This window comes from Elephantulus edwardii, unplaced genomic scaffold (assembly GCF_000299155.1).
Source record: "Elephantulus edwardii isolate Elephantulus edwardi_28Jun2011 unplaced genomic scaffold, EleEdw1.0 scaffold00033, whole genome shotgun sequence".
NCBI classification, from domain to species: Eukaryota; Metazoa; Chordata; class Mammalia; order Macroscelidea; family Macroscelididae; genus Elephantulus; species Elephantulus edwardii.
Genome location: NW_006399783.1, coordinates 18982482 through 18988949, shown reverse-complemented (window position 1 = coordinate 18988949; position 6468 = coordinate 18982482).

Genomic DNA, 6468 nt, shown 5'->3' with positions numbered 1-6468 from the left:
CAGGGAAACACTGCATGGTTCAAAATTGGGAAAGGTGTAAGCCAGGGATGTGTCCTATCTCCACGGTCCAAGTATAGGTTTAACATTATTACTATCAAATGTTCTGGGATTCCCATTCTTCTCATATGTATATTGTTGTTGTTGTTATGTGCTGTTGAGTCACTTGTGACTCATAGTGACTCTATGTACAAGAGTCCTAAATCTTGCTTTATCCTGTGCCAAACTCAATGTCTCTGACACACCTACTCCCACCACCCAATCACTGAATTGATTCATCTCATTGAAGTTCTTCCTCTCCTGCGCTGTCCCTCCACTCTTCCAAACATGATGTCCCTCTTCAAGGACATGTCCAAGATATGTCAGACAAAGCTTCAGAATCCTTGATTCCAAGGAACAAGACAGTACCACCCTCTCCAGGACAAACTTGTTTGTTCTCTTAGCAGTCCATGGTATATTAAACACTCCTCTCCAACACCACAATTCAAAGGCATCATCAATTCTCTTTGTAACATCCTTCATCACTGTTCATCTCTCTGATGCACAGCATGCAATTGCAAAGACTATAGCCCAGATCAGGTGCACTTTAGTCTCTAGCCTGATTTTGTTGCTCTTCAGTACTCTGGCGAGGTCCCTGACAGCTGACTTTCCCAATGCAATTCATCTCGATTTCCTGGCTGCATGTACTAAGAGTACTGACTATGGAGCCTCTTCACCATTCATACTGATGCTGCCAATTGATCCAGTGGTGAGAAATCTTTGTTTTCTTGATGTTGAGCTTCAATCCATATTGAAGGCTGCAGTCCTTGACCTTCTGTAGCAAGCACTTCAGATCTTCCTCAGTTTCAGCAAGCAGGGTTGTGTCATCTGCATAATGCAGGTTGTTGATGAATCTTCCACCAATCCTGATGCCACATTCCTCCTTGCACAGCCCAGCATTTCGGATAATCTGTTCTGCATACAGACTGAAAAGGTGTGGAGACAGAATACAGCCCTGGTGGACCCACTTCCCAATTCTGAACCATGCAGTGTCTCCTTGTTCATAGGTAGAGCAAGACTTTATTTTTGCAAAAACATTCACTGATGGGGACACGGGTATGTATGAGAGCACAAATACCTTAACGGACAAAATTTTAGGTACAAATAAAAGTTAACATTGATTATCTTTGAAAGGTGAGATTAAGGGCAATATTTATGTTCTTCACACATTTCTAAATTTTCTGTCACTAGGTCAGAGAAAGGTGATCCAACAGAGTGTGCAAATTATCAAACAATATCACATACAAGAAAAATTCTGTTGAAGATTATAAAAAAATGACTGGAACATCACATCAACAGAGAACTACCAGAAGTTCAGACTGGGTTTAGAAGTGGTCATGGTACTAGGGATATTATAGCTAATGTTAGATGGATCTTGGCTGAAAGCAGGTGTACCAGAAGAATGTCTATCTGTATTTCCTTGATTATGCAAAGGTGTTTGACTGTGTGGATCACAACAAACTGTGACTAACTCTGAGAGGAATGGGAATCTCAGAATACTTGATTATAATAATGCAAACCTATACCTGGACCAGGAAGCAGTCCTCAGAACAAAGCAAGGAAACATTGCATGGTTCAAAATTGGGAAGAGTATATGCCAGGGATGTGTCCTATCTCCATACCTTTTCAATCTGTATGCAGAACAGATAATTTGGGAGGCTGAGCTCTATGAGGAGAAATTCGGCATCAGGATTGTAGGAAGACTCATCAACAATCTACATTATGCAGATGACACAACCCTGCTTGCTGAAACTGAGGAAGACCTGAAGCTCTTGTTGCAGAAGGTCAGGGACTGCAGTCTTCAATATTGATTGAGGCTCAAAATCAAGAAAACAAAGAGTTTCACCACTAGGCCAAATGGCAGCATCATGATGGATGGTGAAGAGACTGAGATTGTTCACAGCTTCAGTTTGCTTGGCTCTACAGTGAACGCTCTTGGCACCAGTAGCCAGGAAATAAAAAGACATATTGCGGGGGAGCTCTGGTGGCCTAATGGCAAGAAGCTGCAACTACAATCCCAGAGGTGCATGGTTCAAATCCACCAGATGCTCTGCCGGGGAAGGAGGGGCAATCTCCTCCTGTTCCAGTCAGATCTGATTTGACGGTACACGCACACAAAAAAAAAAAAAAAGAGAGAGACATATTGCAATGGGAAATTCAGTGGTTAGAGACCTCTCTAAAGTACTGAGGAGCAATAATGGCATTTTGGAGACTAAGTTGTGCCTGATACAGGCTATGGTCTCTGCAGTCACTTGCTATACATCAGAGAGCTGGACAATGACTAGGGATGATAGAAGAATTGATGACTTTGAGCTACGGTGCTGGACAAGAGTATTGAATATACCATGAACTGCTAAGAGAATGAACAGATTTGTCCTAGAGAGGATGAAGCCAGGCTGCTCCTTGGAGGCAAGGATTCTGAAGCTTCATCTGACATACTTTGGACATGTTGAAAGGCCATTTCTTTGGAGAGGGACGTCATGCTTGGAGGGTGGAGGGACAGCTCAGGAGAGGAAGACCCTGGAAGAGATGGGTTGATTCAGTGACTGGTATAATGGAGGTAGGCGTGTCAGATACAATGAGATTGGCACAGGATAGAGCAGGGTTTAGGTTTGTTGTACATAGGGTTGCTATGAGTCGCAGGTGACTTGATGGCACAAAACAACAACAAAAGATAAAAAAACCCCATCTGTACATGTTCTACTTATATAAGTGGAGGGGAGAAAAAAAGCAACAAATAATACTGATGCACTTCATTAACTCAAGACTAAAGCCCAAGCTAATAACCAGGAGTTCAGAAATATCAGCTCTAACTTCCCGAATTCAAGTAAGTTGTAGCTTCCTCTTTGGACCTCAAAATCAACATGTACCTAATAGGAAAAAAATGCAAAGTTTTTGCTTCTTTAATTTCATTGCCTGCCAAGCTTGAGAAGGTGAAACCTTGCTGAGAAGAAGCAGAGAAAAACAAGAAAACAAGAGGTGCAGGCAGGGAGCTCCTTAAAGGCAAGGACAGTGACTCACACCCTCTGGACATGCTTTAGGAGCACTTGAGGCCTACTGGCAAGAAGCTACATTGCAATCCTGAAGGCACAGGTTTCCAGACAACCAGCTGCTCTGTAGAAGGATGGGCAATCTCCTCCTGGGGTATTAACTGCCTCTAAAAACCCACTGGAGGGTCAGCTATGGGTCGGTTCCAACTTGATGGTATACAGCAACAATTAAGAGGGGCCAGTCCTTGGTCGGAAAAGTGGAGGGTCAACAAAAAGAACAAAATCTTTAATGAGATGGATTGACACAGTGACTGGAATAGTGGTTTAAGCACAGCAGAGGTTTTGAGGGTGGTGCAGGATTGGGGAAGACTTCTTTTTCTTGCACAAGGACTGCTATGAGATGAAGCCAGCTTGAGGGCACCTGACAACAACATCATTTATGAGGGACACTTCCCAAGAATTGCCTCATTAAAAACTCTTAGCAGACCTGCCAGGTATAGATTAATGTTTTCAAGCTCAAAAACTGAGAAAGATGACAGAACTTGGCCAAAGCTTACACAGCTACTATACGCAGGAACTTCACTATGCGCTCAGGTTCTTTGGCTCTCGGCACCTTCAGGAAAGCTAGACAAAATCCTTCAGGCTTTATAATCTTGACAAGTCTCCTACTGCCTCTGATCTTCTACAGGCAGGCCCGATCATGCACCAAATGTCTTAATAGATACCTTTCCATACACAGAAAAATTACAGAAACACTTCCAGATATACTAAAACACCTTTAGTACAATACAGTAATAATGTTTTGAAGCTTATCAAAAAGTAGCATCAATTTGCTATTAGAAACCATTGTACATATCCTGAAGTTTTAATATAACAGGTTTGAGGTGGAGAGTTGGTTCCTGTAAATGATAAGTAAATGGGACTTTCAGAACTCAGGGACTGCCTGGGCTTGGCTTTCTTACCACCCTTATCTACTCTGTTCCAAAGATAAGACAATATGCTTGGAGTTCTTAAAGCTCTGGAGAAAAATGTGATTATTGATGGGGGAAAAAAGTTCTGGAGAGTAAATATGTGAAGTAAATTTTTTTTTTTTTTTTTTTACTATGGCAGCAACAGTCTTGATTAGTGCCTGCAGAGAAGGAAGGTAAATATGACACCTCTTGCTTGGAGAAACAAGATTCAAGTTGAGTACTGCTCTCTGGAATCTCTTCATCATCTCTCTTAAAATCAATCTTCAAATCAAAAGCTTTAAGGTAAGAAATGTTTGGTTGGTTGAAAACAATATATAATAACTTTATAAATGAACTAGTATAAAATAAAAATGTCATTAAAGGAAAAAAAGAATACAATCCTAAAAAAATGTTTGGTTGGGTTTATTAGTGAGACTACAAACAGAACATAACAAGTAAAAAAAGACTGCAGTATGGACAATATCTGTACACTGAAGACAGAAGCTGTACCAGGATGAAGGCAGACAGAAACTTCCTGGGAGTAAAGGAAGGAAGTTGGAAGAAGGATACAATTAAAGTAGAACTGAGAGGCCAAAAGGACAGGGTGATACCAGAATTTACTAGACAGTAAATGTGGTGTTTTTCTCTCTATATTCTTTCGTCTCACAATCTCAGTCATCATTAATAATTGATATACTGTACTGAAAATTTCTGACTACACATAAGAACTGCTAGAAGAATGAACAAACTTGTGGCAGCATACAGCCAGAATGTTCTTTAGAATCAAGGATGGTGGAACTTCATCTCACCTTGGACATAGTATCAGGAGGGACCATTTTCTAGAGAATGACATCATGCTTGGTAAAGCAGAGGATCTACAAAAACAGGAGCCCCTCAATGAGATGAATTGACAGAGGTTTCAACGACAGGCGCAACCTTAGCAATGACTGAGGGGATGGCACAGGGTCTGACAGCAATTTTTTCTGTTACTTATAAGATTGCTGTAAGTAGGCATCCACTGGATAGCATCTAACAACAACAATATCTTTTACTTTTTTCCTTTCAAGAGAGTTTTGGTAGCCTACTGAATAAGAAGTTGTACTACCAACCCAAAGATAGTTGGTTCAAATCTACCAGCTGCTCCATGAGAGAAAGAAGGGCAATCTCCTGTGTAATTTCCAATTTCTGAAAACCCATGGGAATGTCAGCTGTGAGGTGGTTCCATCTCAACAGCAATGAGTTACATTTTGAGGGCCCCCACCCCCTTTCCTTGGGGATCTCAGTCACTATTAGGCTATTGATGCTGCACCCTTCCATCTGGATGACGCCAAATCTCTCCAGTTCTGACTTCTCTTCAGAGTTCTATTCCCACATATTCAATACCTCTGGGCTAGCCATGTCCACTTATATCTCCCATCAGCATATAAAAGCCAGTCATTTAAAACTCAATTCAGCATCAGCTTCATCCCCAAGCCTGCTCCTACTCACGTACTCACCCTTAACAAACCTGAACTGCTCTTTCTCTCCAATTCCTCCAATCATTCTTTCATCCAAAGAATATTTATTGTGGACCTATTATGTCATACACGGTCTGCCAAAACAATGGCCACATCCTTTCACTCACCCAGTCCAATTACTTCTGTCATGGAAAAACTCTGTCCAACTCAACTGTATGTTACAAAATCGAGACACCACCAGTCTGGTAATGTTTTTGTTGCTGAAGCAGAGCATTCAGGAGCGCTGGTGGCTTAGTCCATAGGGAATTGTGCTGCTTGCTAACCCAAAGGTGGCGCTTCTCTCCCAGCAGAATCTACTTTTTCCCAGTCTGGGAGGATTTACAGCCTGTCAAATGCGACTGGAGGATCAGTGATGAGTTGGAGGGGTGGGTTTTGGTTGGGGTTTGTTTGTTGTTGTTGTGGTGTTGTTTTTTTTTTTTTTTAAACACAGCTATTTGGAGACTAGGGGAGATAACTGGAGGTCTGATGCCAGATAATTGGAGTTTCCTGCCAGTTCACCTAACACCCGTTGAGTTGAATATACCACCTTTTAAGAGAGTGGAATTGTAACTGCTGTGTACTCCACCCCTCGAACATCTGTTCCTTAGGAGGGATTCAAGAACTATCTACCGTGTATTCTGGAAGGAAGGGGTCTTAGTTGTTTTATTCTGCCCCCTCAGGAAGAACAGGAAAACGAAAGGGTGTGTGAGGTTTCCATCCCTACCTCTTCTGTGCTTTGATACCAAGTAAATGTTCCCTGAGACAAATCCTGCTCATGCACAATCCCGAAATCGGGCCTCAAGCTGGGCGGCCAGGCCCTGGAGCGCAGCCACCATCCAGGCCCGCGCTGCCCGTCCCTCCCAGCTGGGCTCCGGTTACTCCCCTGCACACATCTGCACCCGCCGCACGCCCAACAATGACAAGCTTCGCTGTCCGAGGCCCGGGTCCGGGCTGTGCTGGGCCAGGCGCCCGGAGCCCCTGCTCACGCTCGGGGGG